This window comes from Apis cerana, linkage group LG8 (genome assembly GCF_029169275.1).
Source record: "Apis cerana isolate GH-2021 linkage group LG8, AcerK_1.0, whole genome shotgun sequence".
Classification (NCBI taxonomy): Eukaryota; Metazoa; Arthropoda; class Insecta; order Hymenoptera; family Apidae; genus Apis; species Apis cerana.
This window is the reverse complement of record NC_083859.1, coordinates 10,092,004-10,110,402: the sequence shown is the minus strand read 5'-3', so window position 1 is coordinate 10,110,402 and position 18,399 is coordinate 10,092,004. Positions and strand designations below refer to the sequence as shown.

Genomic DNA, 18,399 nt, shown 5'->3' with positions numbered 1-18,399 from the left:
AAAATAGGCAAGACCTAACCTAACTATAACCTAATAATATATACACGCTATAAAGAGTGTCCAATGCGAAGAGGAATGTATTCGTAGCGAATTTTCGTTTCGTTATTACAAATAGGAGGAACAATGAAACAAATTATCCATTCGAGCATGGAATAATCCTTCCAACGATCTCGTAAAATTGTAGACCGTGCAAATTCTTTGGCATGTCGGCCAATAGTCGCAAATATGTCGCGAATACGATCTTATGAATATTTAGACGGCGGCTCGCGCGGGAAAATCGACTGTTTAACATTCGACAAAATTATAACGTTCGAACGGGTACGAGTGGCCGTGTAATCGAATGCCGCGCGTATAAATATATAATCGAAGTATAGACAAGGGGCACGCGCTCGCAATTCATGCGTCAATCCGATATTTCCGTATCGGTGGCAATTTGGCCCCCGCGTCTCTGAAATTCACCGATTCCACGTCCACGAGCTGAATTCCCACCTACACGCGAATATACACGCCTCGTGTTTGTAAGAAAGGAACGTACTTTTGTGTTTCTCGATTGCATTATTATTAATATCTTAATAATTTATTAATATTAATGGGCGAAAAGAAAAGAAACACACCCTCTTTTTTTTAGAGATCGTTATAAAAATTGTAATTTCGTTTTTGGAAATGCTCGTTTAATCATTTAACATTTATCTTTGAATGTAACTTCTACTTTCTTTCTTTCGAAATCGATTTCTTCGTTAAATTAATAAAAAAAGGTTCGTCGGCAGTAATTGGGAAATTTTAATTACGTAATTACGACACTTTATTCGTTCGTTGCGATTTCACGAGATTCGACTACATCATTAATGCGTTCGACTATATCATTAATGCGATTTTCGTTGAAGGCCTTCTTCGAAAATGACGTTCCCCGTACATAAACCAGTCGGACCAACGTAATTTCGTTGATTAGAAGAGTAGAACGGAACGGTTCATTGAAATTTCATTGAAATTTTTGGCATCGCACTTTAAAAAAAGTGCATGCACCGTTTCACCTTATTAAAACTTTTTCATTTCCCGACCGTTTTAAAATATACCCATGCATGCACGGTGAAATATTCCGCGTGCTCGAGAATGACGCAAAAGCAAATGCAAAAAGGGGGGGAGAAAAAATATTAGGAAAATAAACAAAACAGAAAAAAAAAATAATCATCGTTCATCCCCCGTGCATATCTGTGCATTTAATCTTACGTCCGTTTAAAAATATTCTTCACAATATTCCAACAGAAATTTCATTACATCGTTCGTTTATAATCCAAAAATAGCATTAAATAATGATATTTAATCGCGTCTACACGAAGTAAACTTTCCAAACAATTATTTCCCATACAAGAATAGTTTACTAGAAGAAATTAATTGAGAGCCATCCTTCGAAATCGATCGCGTTGCACACTTCATTACATCCTCTTCCTCTCCAAAATCAATTATACGAAACGATCAATCGTTCAACGCAATAAATACGTCTAACATCCAAAAAAAAAAAAAAAAGAAAAATTTCGAAATTTCCATTCGAAATAAAAACTCTCTCCATATGGAAAAAAAAAGAAAGAGAAACGTCACAAAAATTTTCCCTCGTATATCTCCCCTATAAATGATGCTCCATTTACCACGGCCTCCAAAAGATTAAAACCGCACAGGGGGGGAATACCCTGACAAAACATTTTCACCGGCTGGCCCACCCTCCGCCGTATCCACCGTACACGGGAAACCTCGTTACGAGTAACGCGCAAGGGCAAATGGAAGAAGTCACGAAGGTCGGGCATAAACTAACCCCGGTGACGGTGACTTTAAAATCGGCTGATATGAGGCCACCTGGATAGGAGGAACGCCCATGGGACGCCGTGGATCTCGTGGCCCATCCACTCGTAACCATCCTCTCTCTCTTTCTCTCTCTCTCTCTCTCTCTTTCCCCGGCGACCGAGCCTTTTCCGTTCGAATGCGAGAACGCGGCGTGGAAACGGCGGATATCGTTCCGGACGTTTCTGATCGTGTAGAAAATCAAGCTCTCGCGAATCCGTTGCCCACGGCCACCATCCGATAATTTCGCCTAGGAAAAATGTGCTCCTCGGGAGAGAAGGGGGGAAAGGAGGGAGAAACGCGCCAAGAGATGGCCTTGGAGAAGGAGAAGGATATTTTTTGAAAATTTTCCAACGAATTGATCTGGTTTGCGATCGAATTGAGAAATTTATGACGGGTGAAATTAACGATATTACGAGTAATCGAAGAGGATTGAGAGAATGACGCGGTTTATTCGATTCGAGTTTTAAATTGTTCGCGAGAAGCGAAGGACTTGGAAATACGCTTGAGAGAAAGAAAGGGGTTGAATGATTTTTTAAAAATTTTCGTACGAATTGGTCTGGTTTGCGATCGAATTGAGAAATTTATAACAGGTGAAATTAACGAGAGAAAGAAAGGGATGAATGATTTTTTAAAAATTTTCGTACGAATTGGTCTGGTTTGCGATCGAATTGAGAAATTTATAACAGGTGAAATTAACGATATTACGAGTAATCGAAGAGGATTGAGAAAATGACGCGGTTTATTCGATTCGAGTTTTAAATTGTTCGCGAAGGAGTTGGAATTGGAAATATGAGAAAAGGAAAGGTCGAATGCCGTTTTTGGAAATTTTTCAGCGAGTGAATTTTCGAACGAATCGTCCGCTTTGCGATCGAATGAAATGAACTGATTGAGAAATTTATAGATAATTCTAATTAATCGAAAATATAATATTATTAATTGGAAATACGAAGGTTTATTCGATTCGAATTTTAAATTAATTGTTCACGAAAAGGACTTGAGAGAAGGGAAGAGACTTTTTTGAAAATTTTTGTACGAATCGTCCGATTTGCGATCGAATTGAGAAATTTACAGATGGTTGAAATTAATAATCAAAATACAAAAACATAATACGAGTAATCAAAGATTATTCGATTCGAGTTTTAAATTATTCACGAGAAGCGAAGAAATTGAAAATACGAAAGGAATTGACTATCTAAATTTTGAAACGATTGTCCGGTTTATGGAGAAAATTGTGTAATCGAAACGAACAATTCTTATTCTCAAGTTCGTTGTAGAAGAATGATCGTGGTCAAATTGTAGCGTTGATTGATTCTTATAATTCAAGCGAACGTTTCGAACGTTTGAAAGGAAATTCTATTGGAAAATAGAATACAGTCCTTATCAGGATGAATAATTCGCAAAAGAGAAAAAAAAATATGCTCCACGTTATACCGCGAGGGAGATTTATTTGTCATAAAAATTTGCCCCACCATTGCCGCAAAAACATATTTTACCACTCTACAGTTCCTCCCTATAAATCTCCCTAACGTTACACCCCTGCTCTTTTATTTTTTCCATAATTTCGAAGAAGCTTTCTCCACGCTATCTATATCCAATCTACATATTCTCTCTTATTTATCAAATTCGTACAATGATTCTCGCTCTTCGTCGGATCGACCAACTATCGAAAAAGGAATTGCCATCTTAATCGACAATCACAATTAAAGAATTGATACTTTCTTTAATTTCTCTCGTACGTAAGAGAGAAAACGAAAATTTCCATCACCGAATATCACGAGAGGATGAATAATTCGCGACTCGAAAAAACCCTAACCTAAAAATATCCATGTTGTATTCTGTTTCAGGCACAGCAACCAGTTTTTCGATCGAGCTAACTAAGATTCGTGGCGGAATCGTGTCAGTCGGTTCATGTGCAAGCAACACTCGGTTTCCAGCTAGGCGCGAGGATAATGACTGGAACAGGAACTGGCACAGAGGCGTGCAAGGAAATCCAGAGAGTTAATTAGGAAGTATCAACCAACGTGGTCGACTTCGAAGAGGGGAACTGATGCAAGATGCACGAGAGCCGTGATCGTGACGGAGTAAGGGGGCCAAGACTCGCTAGATCTTACGTACAAAGACCTTAATGTACACGCTCGCAGACTTTAAAGGCGAAACTTAGTTACAGGAGGACAGCGGAGAGAGAGTTCTAAAAAGAGAGAGACAGAGAGAGAGAGAGGGAGTCTGGAAATTTAGATACTCCCCCCCTGTTGCGTGATCCAAGAAATTTGCTGGATAGACTCTAAGAGGATTGCCAACCACCTTTGCCCTTTCCGGATGCTGTCTTTAGCTTAATGAAACGGGTTTAATTGATGAGCCGATGCGTGTAATTATCGATATTAGCGTATAAGGATCGAATGAGAAGTTTTAATTTAGAATTTTATTTAAAATTACGTAGACATCCCTTTCGACCTGTCCTAATTTCCCCCGTGTCGTGAATATGACAACACTTAAAACAAAGACCTCGTTAACACTCGTCCTACGATATTAAAAAACCACGAACCGTTCCATCAAAGAGACAGACAGAGAGAGAGAGAGGAGGAGAGAAGCAAGAAAAAAGAGAAGCGAATACCCTTTCCGAGTCTCATTTGAAGAGCAAAAGAGCGGGATGCAAGGAGCATCGAAACTCTCCTTAATCGTGGCGAATTCATGAATGGCGTCCGGTCGGAACGCCGGAAACAACGGGGACGCTCCCGTTGCAGCCGATGGTAATCAATCGGAAAAGGGGAGCGAAAGAAGCGGCGATCCAGCCAGGTTAATTTGCAACGAAAACGTTTCCGCCGGTTCCACCGTGAGAGAGAGAGAGAGGGAGAGAGAGACTCCGGATTGAAAATCGGCAAAGTTGCTTTCATTAGCCGAAGCTTCGCCACCCTCCCCCGATCCGACTTTCGCCGGAACAAAGTGCCGAAGCCTTTTAATCACACCTCCGCCATCCGTCGAGTAAAAACCGAGTACACGATCGTTTACCAGCCCGCATGTAGACACTGCGATTCCGGTACACGAGGTTTATTATTCATGCATGGGCAGGGGGAGGAGGAGGGGGGAAGGGAATCGGGGGCAGCGGCTATTGGATCGGCTGAAAGGCCGGGCGAGAGAACTGTTACAAGCAAGTTTTTAACGTGGAAATCAATCCCGTGAGCGAAGGATTTAGGCAGTAATGAAAGGGGGCGAGGGTGTTGTGTTTGGCACCCTCGCAGGGGTGGAGATTAAGCGTGGACCAGGTGGGAGTGTGATAGGATTTGGAGAGATAGAGAGAGAGAATGATGGTCTTGGGTGCCGTTTAATTTCGAGTTACCGTATAAATTGGCAATTGTGTGCGGCGGGTTAAGGGAACGGACGAAACTGGGTCAGAGATTCGGAGATATTTAATCTATCAATCTCGTTTTCTTTGCTCTTCGTCGTTGTATCGTTTCCGTTTATCGATCGAACGTTTGCGGATGAAAGGAATTTAAATATATACGGAGTTTTATAGAGTTTGTGATTTTCCTGTAATTCGTAATTATGCAAGATTTAAGGAATTTTTTTTTTTTTATTTAATCCCTGGAAATTTTCACGTTTCTCTTTTTTTTTTTGCTTTTGTTTTCTTGTAACGAGCTCTTTCTATCTCGGTAATTAATTTGATTAAAACGTGCACTGTATTTCGTTAAAGTATTAACTCAAGTAATCAATTAGAATTTTTTTTTTTTGGGAAAAAATTTTATTTTTAATTTACACATATATCGTGACATGTATCACCCTTGGAAATTTATAAATTTTCACGAAAAGATGCAATTATACTAAAAGAATTACGAGTTATGGTTTTGAAAAGAAAAATTTGCATTGGTTTTTAATTGTGAAAGTTATTAGGAGGAGAGTCAATTAAATTTTTTTAATTGTGAAAGTTATTAAGAGGAAAGTCAAATAAATGGAATTTATTTTAAATAAAAGTAAATGCATAAAATTCTAGTTATTTATTATTTTATAATTAAATCTTTATCCCCCAATTACTTCTACAATATATAATAATTTCTCTCTCTCTTTTTTTTTTTTTATATGAGAATAAAATTCATTCCCTTAAATTTACCTAAATACAGATATTGCAAATTTTAGCTTTCAATATAATATGATATAAAATATTAAAATATAAAACAATTGCGATCAAAATGAAAAATATAAATTAAAGAAAACCCATTTAAAAGAGAAAAATCTTGATTCCACTTCGTGTTCAACGATTCGTTCTTTTGAATATAGGTAGGTATCTAGGAGCTTCTTGCCTAGAGCAATACCATTTTGTTTCACGGTGGTAGACCTCATTTATGGCACTTAGCATAGAGGCTAGAATTCAACGTGACCCAGATCTGTCATCGTACAGCTGTTTATGAAATACTAAAAGCTTGGTACACTGATTATTTACATATCACGTACCGGAATAACAGTCTATTCTGCCGGTGAATTTGTTGAAATATTAAATTTGATCGAGCATCGTTACTGAATAAAATAAATTGGGAAATTGGAAGATTAAATAGGATTTAGATTCGTTTAACTTCGAAAATTATATCGAGCGAACGATTTATTGAACGAAAAATCACATCACTTATCATGCCTCGCCAAAATAACGTAAACCTCACTCGATGTACCTTATATATATCCATATTATTTTATCTCAATTACTGTTAAATCGATAGATTTACGAGCGATAACTCGATTCGAGATCCAAAAGTAAGAGATTATCCGGTTAATAAAATTCTTAAATGAGAAAAGTTATTCGAAAACTTGTTATTAAAATCATTTCGATCGTATCAATGATTCTCAATCACAATCCGCAAAAAAATTTTTCCGAGATGTCGCTACTATTCAATTCCTCGTTCTTATTCATCTTACAGAAATATCGAAATAACCTTTTCGTTGATTATTCTTCAAATGAATCGTTCGAATATTGAGAAGAATATTAGAAAGATTCTCAAGAAAGATTCAGTAACACCGTACTATTTCCCAAAATTCAATTATCGACTCCAACTCGATCGTTTCACAGAACAAGAAACGCGAAATTTTTTTCCCCGCATAAACGTACGCCCATGCTTCAAAGGGCATTTATTTTCTCCCGTCGACGCACACCGTAATGATAGAAAATTTCAGCTAGCCGGCTGATGAGTAGCAATCACAAACGCCTTCGACGAGAAAGAGTCCAAGTCCATGGTGTGTTAATGGTCACGAAAGCTTGGATACACCGTTACGTTATGATAATATCGCCTCCTCATCTACATATTCTGAACGTTCAGTGGCGAGTCGAATACTCCCCCGTTAATTTTCTTTTTTTTTTTTTTCCTCCATGGTTTAAATATTTATCGTGTAACTGCGTTAGACATTAAACGTCGAATAAATTGTGTCACGGTCGTTCACGGGCAAAAATCAGAAACTCTTCGGGTATATTAAAGTTTTACGCGGAGCCCGAGTGAATTATGAGCGCCCTAAGGAGATTCTAAAATTTTTCACGATCTTTAATTTCGAGCGGAAATTGGGACGACTTCGCAATTTTTTTTCGAGCACTGAGAAGTATAAAGTATAGGAGTGAAACTTCTTCTAAATATCGGGTCGTTGAATGTTAATAATCGCTTGTGGGGAGTTAAAAATTTTAAAATTAAATCTATAAAAAGGAAAAAAGGAAACGATTTTTGATATTTTTAATGATCATATTCGAATTTATATCAATTTAATTATTTCAATAATAACGATACAAAAGTAAAAGTAGTTGAAAGTTAGGTTAAGAATTCCATCTCTTGTAAAATCTTAATAACTTTCATTTCCCGTCCCTAAATGTTATTATTTCTGGTGACTTGGCGAACTTCGCTTCAAATTTCGTCAAAAATTCCGTGGATCTGCAATTTAAATCTGCTTAAACGAGCTGCTGAAATATTTCGCGATCCCGGACGAGACATTATCACGAATTAAAGTGCACGATTTTTCGCCGAATTTTAGAAGAGGCCGAGATTCTCCAATTTCAACAACTGCGGACAATCCCGCGAAAACAGGGATGCGGGATGAAATTAAAATCCTTTAAAACCATGGGTACCTTATTATACTCGTGGTTGACATAACGTAACGAAGCGCCATCTACGCGCGTGAATTAATAAATTTCACCGAAACGCTATGGGCCGATCGTGAACCGTGCCAACCGTTTCACGAAAAATTCCCTGCTATATTCTTCCAAGCGTCGTTTGAAATATTCACTGGTGATGTAAGACTGGAGGACGATTTCGATCGAATTTTTAGAAAGTTCTTCTCGCATTCGAGGAAATAGAAATGAATATTCGGGGAAACTTCTTCGGCGCGAGAAGAAACTTCGGTATGGGGGTTAATTCTGCATGAAGCGATAACCGTACGAGATAAAAATATCGTTTCAACGAAATTCATGTTTTCATGGAAAAGGGTCGGGCCACGGTTTATGAAACATACAGGAATTCCAAAACTTGTCCTGGCGGTCGTCTTAAACGGACAATTTCGTAAATCAACCGGGCTCGTGAGAATTTGCAGCCCTTATCTCTTCGACTGGTCCACTTTCGAGCCCTTGGAACGCCTCATCCCTCCTCGGTCCCAGAAGGACCATACACACCGTAAGACGCGAGGGTGAATTTTTCCCTCCCTCCTCCCCTCCCCCTCCCGTCACTACGTGCGGCGAAAAGTGAAATAGTTTCTAAACTGTTCGACGAGTGGAAATGGTCTATGCAAGATGGGACAAACGAGACAGTCGATACAGAAGAATATTTTATCGATGGTCAGGTATAGGGAAATTTTCGTTTAATTTTTTAATAAGGCGGGATTTGAAATTCATTTCGTTGAAATAGGGAATCGAGAGAGTTTCTGCGTGAACTTTCGAACTTTTGTTGTGGGATAAACATGGATTACGGTAGAGACGATGGTTGAAAGTTTCGAAGTGGATTTTAATTTTTTGATTAAACGGTTTAACTTTTATTTCGTGACTGGAAAATTCGATGAACGTTTGGTCCCATTTTGCGCAACTTTTTTAAACAAAGCGATCGAGAAAGATATGAAATAATGATGATAGAAAAAATATGTCTGTACATCGAGAGCGATAGACAAAGGCCGATTTTTAGAATGGTTCTACGGAGAGTGAAATATGTTTCCATTTTTGAGATAATTTTCCAAAGTTCGAGGCTAAATTAACGCGACAAGTTTCCCCGAGTGAACTTTAGAAATGTATAACGCAACTTAAAATACGGTATCATATTTCAAACTCAAGGATAATTCTAACAAACATGAAATGTGTTGCGTGTACCACACTTTAAAAGTAAATAAAAATTACATTATTTTCGTATTAAAAAAAAGAAAGAGAAGAAAAAAGAAGAGAAGTAAAATTATACATTGCCATTCGCAAAGATCTAATTTCGTTTTTTGAGGTACATATCATCCTAATTTTAAATTAAAAGAGTGCAGACACGAACTTTGGATCTTAAAATTCATGAATCAGTATCGTTGTGTCTGTAGAAACATTATTCGTTAAAATATAATCAGAAGTAAAAATTCAGAACAGTCTCGTTTTGATTGATCTGCCGATTCGTTACCTATTTTCACAAGTGGAATATTACGAAAGGTCGTGACAAATTTAAAATCGGACAACGATTTTAGACGAGTTGATCGCTTGACGACTAAAATCACGGGAATAAATAAATTAAGAGATGATTTCTTTTTCCAGGATGAGTTAATCTTCTCGTATGACACATAAATACTTATATATGATATAATGCGAATATTAATATATATATATATCAAACAATCTTTTAATTTTTTCAAGATTAAACGGTCAATTATGAAAATTTTAATTTTTAATTTTTAATTAAAAATTTCACGAGATCAAGTTTCTTCTCGTGCTAAATATATTTTTCAACTGAATCACTTTATATTGGATATAAATAGCAGTTTTATCGAATAATCTTTTAATGAAAATCAATCGAATCAAGTGTTAAATTATAAAGTATAATAATTAATTTCCGATTATAAGTACTGTTCACTATGGAAAGAAAAATCTCGTGAAAGAAATTTGATTGATTAATTTGGAAGGAAACGTCAATCCAAAACGATTTATATCTACCTCGATGTATTAGCTATATAATTTAAAATATTCAAACATCGACACAATATAATTTTTTTTTCTCATAATATGTATAAACTGATTACGATTGTAACGATAGTTTAATTTATAAATACAATTTCGAGTAATTAAGATAATAATTATAAGAATAAGCTAAACATACGACAAATATATCAATATTATATCAAAATAATTAATACTTTCGAAAATATTTCAGTCTTCCAGTCTTAAATGATTATCCTAACCTAACTTCGTAAATGAAAATAATTTTTACGAGTTTTTCTACTACCATTGTATCAGGAACAAAACCTCTTCAGTGGATATAATCCCACGAGGCTTGTTTCCAAGTGAACGATAAACTTATAAACAAATTGTTTCCACAGAAAAGAAATTCGTCGAAACAAAAATTTTCCTTCCAATTTCCCAAAAAAAATCGTATCTTCCCAAAATCAAAAAAAAAAAAAAAACATTTTCTCCTTCCCTCCTCCGATGATATAATAAGAATAGACAGTAAACACAAACCAGCCGTCTACCTACCCGTCCGCTTAATAACCAGGAAAAGAAGCCGGGGATACGTTTCGAGTATTTGCCCAACGTTGCTAATAAGAAGAGCAAAGGAGGAGGGAGGGGGAAGGGTTTAAAGAGAACGAGCGCAGGTAAAAAAGAGAGAGGGAAAGAGAGAGAGAGAAGGAACGAAGAAGAAGGAAAGGGCAACGATTAATATCGAGTTTATTAAGAGCAGGGAGGGGAGGGGGGGGGGCCCGTTAACAAAGAGCACATTTCAGGGACGTGACTGCAGTGGCTACTGTACAATTTCCGGATCCGGGGTTACGCGCTCGTTCTACGATGCGCTCCTGGCCTCTCTAGCCTCTTGCTTTCTCATCGTTCATTTCTTTCGAGACACGCCGTATTGATATTTGACTTCTTTTATTGCGCGTCCTTTGAGCGACGCTCGCGACTTGATTACGCCGCAAGAATAAAACGGGCACCGGGCGATATTACGTTTGGTAATTCCACGCGAAACGAGCGGACGTGAAAGTTGATCAGCCAAGAGGGGGGGAGGGGAGGGGAGGGGCTGTGGACCCCCGCGAGACCGAATCGATGGCCTGGCCTCTCCTCGTGTATGCGCGGATATTGTCGAGTTTTTGCTCAATTTCCGCCCCCTTCGAACGATCCTCGTTCTTTTTTTTTTTTTTTTTTTTTTCTTTTCCAAAGAACAGAGAAATCCCTTTTAATTCCCTCCTGGAAAACGAACCCTCTCCTCTCCCTCCCCCCTCCCCTCCTGGGTATTGGGTATTGTTGCGCCAGGAATGGCGAACGCGCGCGCGCCACTTGCTCAATTTTTTCTGGTTAAAGGGCCATTCGATTTTTCGTTTCTTTCTCGAAATTTTCTTTCTTTTCTTCTCTTGTTTTATTCGGGCAAGAAGCATTTGGAGAAGTTTTGGAGAAGTTTTGGAGAAGTTGGTCGTTTTTTAGGGGAAGATATATTGGAAAAAAGAGAAAAGCAAGCGTACGTATTTTTGGTATATGTTTATTTCAAATTATTTTAGATTTGTTCAGATAATTGAAATTTTTAGCGACGATTAAAAATTGTTTCGTTCTTATCGTTATATTGTTCTTATAAATTTTAAATTTGGGGAAAATAAAAAAATTGGGCGTGATTATATATTGTAAGCGATAAAAATGAGGGAAATTGGAGGCAGAGGATCGATGAGATCGTCCGCGCACAAACAAATTGCGAAGGACATTGTTGAGCTTTCGATGAATTCGCGAAACATTAAAAATCGAGTGGTATTTTCCGTCGAAACTTTTCAATATTCGTAAAATATTGCATCCTCGCCCGTCCCGATACCACTTCAACACTTTTCACTTCGTTTGAGCGCGTGGTTGAATATTGTTCGAAATATCTAAAAATACGCGTCGATATCGTCGATGATATCCCATTCTGTTTTTTCTTTCGTGCAGAAACGCGGTATTGTATTCGAGACGAATCTTTGAACCAAGACGGTAAAGAGTATATACACGTGTTTATTCATTCAGCAACAAATTTAATAATCGAGAAATATCATTAATTTTGCAAAAAAAGTTATAGAAAACTTCCATATCCTTCGATATATAATAATGATTTTCCCTGTATATTTTTCAAAGCATAACCTAGAATTTTTGAAACTTCTTTCGCAACTTAAAATCCAACTAATAGATCGTCACACAAAAATTTCACGACACCGGTACGATTTGATCGTCTAAGAATTTTTATCGCGTAGAAGGTTATGTTCTATTAAATATAAAAACGTAGTAGTATGTCTGTGCAATCGATTTCCCGTGGTGAAGAGAGGTTGGTCGATTCAGAGATCATCGTATCGCGTCGAGCACGTCGAGGAAGCCCTCGATACACCGCCACGGCACGCAACAGTCATAATAGGGGAGAACATAAAATACGTAAGCGTGTGAAAGTCCCTAGAAAAAGGATTTTCCGGTGCGCGCTCCGCTATACGTGTGGAATGCCTCGCAATTCGTGTCTTCGTGGACTCGGAGATGAGAGTCTATCGATATCGTATCATTTCCCTTATGGAAAAATTTGCGAAAATAAATTCGTTTCGCTACTGAAAGCTTTTTATCGGGAGATCTTTAATCGGATTTCTAAGTATTTAATGCACAATTATATCGGTATTATCGGTCGTTGGTAAAATAGTACTTGACGTAATAAATGAAAATATTTTCAAGAACTGTTCCCGTAATTGTGCGTAAATTAATATTAAGCGAAATAATAATAATACAATTTAGATAAATAATTTCAATATTTGCAAATATCATTATTATTACGTAAAATAATTATTCCGATAATTTTTACATGAAATATACGAATAATATTGAATTATAATATACTGATGTTTAAATATACGAAGCAATTTTTATTCTAAATTCTGTATCGAATTGTTTTCGTAAAAAAGTCTCATATACTTCGTATTTTATGAATAAATATTTGAAATAACGTGTCATAGAAAATACAAAGCAATTTGTATCATTTTAAAAAATACTTTTAATTTGAACATTCTCTTTCTATGCGTGTTATTCCGAAAAGATATCACGATGGATGGAAAAACAGGTGAAATCCACGCGAAAAGGGAAAACAGATTTCGCGAGGCGATAGAGAATAAATAACAACTAATAGTCTTTCTATGCTGAGGCGAAAATTTCAGGCGGCGCGACGTGGTATTCAAGCTTTATCGGCAGAATTTAAATTTCCACCTTTAAAGGCAGCTCGACGATTTTAATTGGAGATATTTAAATTCCAGCTTGCAAGAATAAGTTAAAACTGCATGTGTAAGTAAAAATATTCTTTCATCTATATTCCGCGCGTGAGAAGGATTCTTCATTTAAATATTTAAAACCTGGACGACACATCGTTCTGACAGGGGGAAAAAAGAAAAGACTGGATCGTTGATCAAAATCATCGATGACGATCATGAGAAAAAGAACCTATATTGAATTAAAAATGTGATTAATTTCAACAAGAATCGTTCCTTACATTTGATCCTCGTGAAAATACAAAAAAAGAAGGCCTTGATAGATAGACAGATCTTTTTCCACGATATAAATGAGCTTAAAGAAATAATTGCCAGAAGGGTGATAATTTCCTCGTGAAAGTTTCAACTGATAACTACTGCGCTAAAAGTCTAGAGACTTCTCTTTCTCCGCCGTCGAAACCAGAAATAATACTAATTATGTAATTTCGAAGCGTTCTTGCCGATGAAACTTGTTTCGAAGTTTCCGTCCTTCGTATCACGCTGTGGTATCTCGTCGAATCGTGCCGAGTTTCTCATCATTCATCGCAAAACAGGTCAATATAATCGTTGCATCTTTCGAACTTGGCCAATGAAGAAGATGGCGTTTAACGATACCGATTTTCATTCACTTCGAAACACGTTTGTTCGTATTCCTTTGACACGCGAGTGGAAAAATGGGAAACCGCGAGGGAATTAACGATTATTTTCCAAAAATGTGACGCGTCTAAATAACAGAGCAGTTCGTCTATATTTTCTCTTTCGTTAAAACGACCGTCTGTCGATCGTTTTAAAAATTGAGAATTCAGTCTATTGATAATATTTTATCAATTTCGACTAAGTTCCGATAACAATGTTTCCCTTAAACGGATTAAATTAGATCGCCAATAACAAGACACCATTTCGAGGTGTCACGAATACCTTCAAGAGATCAGAATTATCCCCAATTGACTCTAGAATCACACGAAACACGAAACACTTTCTACAAACTGACACTTCGTGGAGGATTTTGGGCTCATACGAGCGATATAAAAACGTGGAAAGATTTTTCTCAGGGAACGTAGTCCGTTCTCTCAAGGCTCCCTAACAAATATTCGTTGCTCGCGAATAGGTCGCGTCACATTCAGCGATGAAAATAAAGCGTGGCCGTGGGCTTGCCGGCCCGCGTATCGCTTATTGGTATGCCACTGACACGCCAGTCCAATTTCGTTACCGACGTCTGCGAATCGGTGAATATCATCTGCTCCATTGAAATTCCGCCGTGAGAGACGCGATATCGCATTTGTCTCCCTGACTGCGTTACCTAAACGATCGCGTTTTGCGCCCCCCTCCCCCTTCAACGACCCTTGTTCCGCCTCCATCGAACGTGGCCGCGTATCGATGACGAGTATCCTGTTTTTCCAACCCCCCAAATCCATTCCCTGACCCGATAATTGATCGTCGATTTAATGGCAAGCTTAAAATTGGCCCACTGTTAACGTTGGCCACGCTGTTCAACACTTTTCGCGTATTTGCGGCGTGCCGGTCGTGGGCCAAAGTGTACAAAACGATATGGAAATAATAAATAGAGGCGTTTTCGGAAAATTGTGGTGGAATTATAGTTTATGGTTTATAGTTTCGTCGATGTGTTTGACGATCGGTTTTTTTTGGAAAATCAATCGTTTTGCAAGAATATTTGTACGTAAATCGAAGTTATTCTTCTCGAGTTTGGGGAGAAAAAAATCCTTTACAACGTTTTATTAATTTGATAAAAATTTTCCACGTTTCGACGTTTCTCGATCGTTAAATAGTCATTGAATTTACTTATAGTATCTTTTCCTCGCGATTAAGATGCGAAACGTGTTATTAAATGCAGTAAATAAATAGAATTTTTAAATCTATGATAAAAGAATCAGATGATTTTAATATCGTTCAATATTGTTTCGTATCTAAATTTTCGATATATAATTATTCTTATCTTTTTCAATTGAAACAATTTGTTGACTTTGAATTAAGATTGGGAAGAAACCGAGGATGAAGAATCACCTGCAGGGATCCTGGACATTCGTGATTTTAATCTGTCAACTAATTAGCCGACGTAGATTAAACCAATTAGATTCGTGCTTCGCGTAACCTGCGACTACGTAATCGTTTCTATGAAGGATTGCTTAACCTTCGGTTATAACTCTTGAATTTGCATAAAGATTATCGTTATGGATCGTAAAATGTATAAGGTACACGAATAAATCACAATTTATTATTGCGAGGTAAGAATTTTAACACGAAAAATAGGAAATAATTTGTTTATACAAAATTATAAATAATTTCGTACATTCAATATTAAAAATACATTTTAACACGCCTAGTAAATGTCATAATGTCACGTGAGAAAATATAGATAGATGTTGTCAAATATCGTGTATTCAAAGGTTAAAGTTGAACTAACCTTTATCCGAGGAACGTCGAGACGATTAATCCTTTTGGCACTATGGGCCAGATATCTTCTCTCGCGAGGCGATGTCACTTATGCGATGCGACACGACATCCTTTATGCGAGGTTAGATCGGGTCAAACGCAAATGCTTCGCAATCTATTTCGTTTTGTTTATTCTGTAACAGAAACGGTAATATATTATTACGTATAATATCTTGTTTTATACAAAATCGTAAAAAAAAGAAATTATAAAAAATTTATTTGTTTGTGATATTTAGGAGAAGATTTGGCAAATTTAATTTTTCTCTGGAAATTTTATCAGCGTAGCAGAAACGACGTTGTTCACGTGATATCTCATCCACGGCGAAAGGGTTAAACGTTGTGCTTTGTTTATCTATTATAACGGTCACGTTGTTCAAATAATACTGCGTGTCATGTTACGCGCCACACGATGCGTAATAACTGCAAACAGTAATTATTCTGGGAAATTGATCACATGTTATTCGCGCCAATGATTGAATAGTATCTTCCGCTGCTAGTTTACTTTTTCATCGGGGGAAAAAAAAATCGTCGAATAAATATTTCGTTGCAAATTTTGCATAAAATTTGTACAAAACAAAAGAAAAATTCGGATAAAAAGATTACAAAAGCTATTGCAGTTTCAATATATGATTAAAATTCGATTCGAATTTTAAAAAATTTCCAAAAAAGAACAAAGAAATTAAAAATTCTTCATCAAGACGCTTTCAAAACATCTATTTCCGCTATGCCATCGAAAATGAACATCGACTCATTGATCGATATAATGTTCCCTTTTTACCCTCATATCGGATGCGTGGATCAAAGTGATATCGAAAATGCATGATACTTAAAAAACAAAAACAAAAAAAAACCATGAAAAAGATAGTCAATCGATGCTCATTCTCGAATGACGAAAACCAAATATAAAAAAAAGAGAACAATACCAAAAGAACTTAAATTAAAACAGAAATCAAAAAAAAAAAGGAAGAAAAGCGTCACGCGCCGCGAATTGCACAAAGTTCGAGCTGGAAAAAAAAGAAAAGAAAGGAAAAGAAAAAATCCATAGCATCTTGGGGAAAAGCATTAGACCGAGGTAATAGCCCGTCGAACACGAGGCAGCCCGTAGGCCGATCACCCGGATTCCCCCCGTGTGTTTTCGTGCGCCGACAGCGAGCGGAATCATTGCGAATTCTCGTAATTCCCTCCCATCCGTGGAAGGGTGGTTTCGCGGCCTGGCGCAGGGAGGATAGGGATAGGGAGGGGTAGACGCCTCTCTTTCCTAACGGCACGCTCGAAGCACCCAGGGGCAATTGAAACTCACGGCCATTTACTGCATTTCAATAATGGTTTCCCATCCTCTCTCTCCCCCTGCCTCCGTGCTACCACCACCCCAAGCTACGTACGTGGAACACGGGAGAGAGCGACGTTGGCTGCTCCGCGCCCGCTCACAGTCGATTTACCGTGAGCTTTATGGAACACAACGGGGGTAGAAGTAACCAAGGGCTAACTATCTCGTCTATGGACGAGTGTATTATTCGATCCGGCCCCTAACACGGCCACGTGCCGACGTGAGCACCGTTTTACGCTTCCGGGAAAAATCGTTTGACGAAAAGGGGAAGAGAAGTATGGGTGAGAGGGTGAGTGTACTTGAAAAAGGTAAAGAAGGTAAAGAAATACCGAAACTTTGAAGTTTTCTGAAACTTTGGATTTGGATTTCGGAATTATATTTGAGGAAATAGGTAACGAAGAGCGAGGTGGGATACGTGAGGATGGATTAGCGAAAAAGACACCGGAACTTTGAAATTTTGGAGTTTGGAAAAGTATTTTGACTTGGAGTCTGAAAATTTGAAAAGGTGAAGAAAAGTGAATATGATGAAAGAGATAGGAGAGCTTGGAAATTTTGATTTTTGATTCGAAGAAATACGAAGCTGATTATTTAATTAATAATCGGATGGAGGTTGATTCGATCACGTATCGAATATTGAAATTATTGTATCGAGTGTTCCAGTCGAAACTCTCTATCGTCATATTTCCGAAATGCGTTTAAAACGATTGTTAACGACGTTTGGAATAAAGTTAAAAATTCAAGAAATGGAATAACTTTGTGTAATCTAACTTTTAATCAACGTTACAACCGAGGACTTGTGACAAGTTCGTTGGATTACAAAGTAACCTGGTAACAACTTCCATTTGAAACATTTCAAGAACATAGTTATACATTTCATAATTTTGTGAAAGAGAAAAGAGAGATAGAAGAGAATTTAAAAAAAATAAAAAAAAGATAGAAAGAGAAAAGGAACATGAAAATTTACTTTAAAGTATTCATAAAAATTTCTCTGTTTAATATATGTATCGTGGAGAACTCTTGTTTTCTTTTTCTTTATTTTTTTATTCTCTCTCTCTCTTTTTTTTTTTTCGTTCAATCCTAAAAGGCTTTGCCAAATCCATTTTCGAAATGGTTTTCGTTACCAGTCGGATAAAGTCTATCATGTCGAGCGGAGATATCTGAAAAATGTTTTATATCCTTCAACGCACCGAATACATCGGACGTCGTACTATTTTTATGCTAAAATCCACGGGGGGTTTCGATTTCGTTATACCGTTTCTGACTTATCGACATTCGTCTTCTATTTCTCGAGTTGCAAACGGATCCGTACCGTTCGTGCACACACGATTTTACGATATTGTAGATTTAACCCACTTTATTATCCCAAATGGCCG

General features: G+C 37.3%; 1 protein-coding gene across 5 annotated transcripts in view; it reads right to left on the bottom strand.

The window, feature by feature from the left end:
• The window catches only part of LOC108002596 (uncharacterized), a 352,190-nt gene that overhangs the window by 323,217 nt on the left and 10,574 nt on the right, over window positions 1–18,399 (bottom strand). For all 5 annotated transcript variants that reach the window (XM_062078870.1, XM_062078876.1, XM_062078872.1 and 2 more), the window contains exon 2: window positions 15,671–15,833. The gene's annotated coding sequence lies outside the window, so the exon portion shown is untranslated. The remainder of the gene's footprint in view (window positions 1–15,670; window positions 15,834–18,399) is intronic.